This window comes from Etheostoma cragini, chromosome 17 (genome assembly GCF_013103735.1).
Source record: "Etheostoma cragini isolate CJK2018 chromosome 17, CSU_Ecrag_1.0, whole genome shotgun sequence".
Taxonomy (NCBI): Eukaryota; Metazoa; Chordata; class Actinopteri; order Perciformes; family Percidae; genus Etheostoma; species Etheostoma cragini.
Genome location: NC_048423.1, coordinates 18,673,911 through 18,676,019, shown reverse-complemented (window position 1 = coordinate 18,676,019; position 2,109 = coordinate 18,673,911).

The following is a 2,109-nucleotide window of genomic DNA, read 5'->3' as shown; positions in this document are numbered from 1 at the left end:
AATGGTCACTGGACCTTAATCTCATGGCAAGTAGATGACTAGTTCTAGCACCCTGAAAGTAATAGCACTGTCTCATTCTATGAATTATAAATTCAGATTTCTGTTTCAGAATGTTTTTTTTTTCTTTCTTGACTAGTGATTCTAAAGCTATGCGGTCAGTAAATTGAGATTACGACAATGACTCTAATCTGGTGAATTCAGCTTCAAGGTTTTTGTAGTTGAAGTGATCTACCTTTGCGCGCATTTGAGCAGAATAGTATAGTATTGCTCCTAATAAAACCCTATATTGAGTCCCATAATATCCTGGGGTCTTCAACAGAACCATCATTTACATCTGCAAATATCTAGAAATCTGCTATAAACTGAGTGATGTAGGATTCATTTTTCAGTAAAGAAATATTAAAGCGCCATTTACACCACGTTGAGACAGACGATCTATGGTAGTGGTCCCCAGTGACCTTTACGTTTGACCGATCAATATTTGGGTCCCACACAGCATTGAAGTCTGCACCAACAGCAAAATAACAGTCTATTAACTGCAGCATTTGATCAGTGAGTGTATTTTAGAAATGGCCTTTAAAAACATCAGTTGCATAAGCTGACACAAAACTAAATTCACCCATAGAGATCACAATTCTGTCTGTATTGTCTGACCAAGAGGAGAACATTTTACAATACAATACAATAACAATGGCCACTCCTTTTGTTTTTTAGCTTGCTGAGGAGGATTCAATTGTATGATAGATTCTGTTAGCTCGACAACCGGTATCGGCCTGTAGCAAATGCGTCACCTGTAATCAGGCCCGGCCCTAAACAATTTGGTGCCCTAGGTAAGATTTTAGGTGGCGCCCCCTTGCATCACTGTACAGTACTTGCATGTCTGCTAGTGTACATATAATCACAAGGAACTAAAAAGCTTTGTCTTGGACATTTTTTATTTACATCAAACAATATTCACATAAAAAAAAACTTAAAACGAATTAAAGAAACAAAACAAATGAACTCAATATCTGAAATACAATATAAATAGCTTATATAAAGTATTAAATTAAAATACTACCCAAAAAGTTTAAACAAGTGACATTAACGTAAATACAATATAAATAACCTATAGAAAGTATTACATTTAAATACTCCCGAGAAAGTGTAAACAAGTGACATTAAATTAAATACAATATAAATATGGCACTGTGCAAAGTAAGAAATCAAAGAAAGGAGTAGGCACAAAAAATATAAGCATTTTAAAAAAAAACATTAAAATATGATCGTATGAGTAGCACTTCTGGTCATTTTAGTCTGCCTTAACTTGAATTACTTCAAAAACTGTGTGCCACCACTTTTCTCACATCCTTACTCTCACATGACTACAGCTTTACTCTCCTGGATTTTCTTGAAGCAAAGTCATCTACAACATCATCATATGACAACTGATTTGAGACCACATGATTAATGCTTATGATGGAAAGTCCACTGAGACGTTCTTGCATCATAGTAGATCTCAGGTAAGTTTTGATCAGTTTAAGCTTGGAAAAGCTTCTTTCAGCAGCACCAACCTTAACAGGAAGAGTGGCAGAGATTCTTAAAGCAACCCACATGTTGGGGTAAATTTCTGCTAGCTTCTTCTCATGCAGGAAGGCTAAAAGTTCCAAGTTTGTCTAGTAGTCTCTTCCAGAGCAAGCGACAGTGCGACAGTGGCGAGGAAAATCTTCCTTTTAGGCAGAAACCTCGGTCAGACCCAGGCTCTTGGTAGGCGGTGTCTGACGACCGGTTGGGGTTAGAATGAAGAGTGGCAATAACAAAAATAGAAAAAATTAGTAGTCTGTAGCAGTTCTTTGTAGTAGTTCATGGCATAGCAGGACGCTGTGCGGCATTACAAGGCACAGCAGGACGTAGCAGGGCACTGCAGTGTAGCAGTAGAACATGGCATCACAGAACATGGAGCGGGACCAAGGCGACAGCTGCTACCCTGATTTTGGAGCCTCTCTGATCCAAGGGAACATTCTGGGGGAAAAGAACTGTTGTTGATGGCAATGGGAAATTTTGCATTTCCCTTGTAAGTTCTGCGCCATCAATGTCCTGCTGGCTGTCCTGGGTCAGAGCAGTACTTAG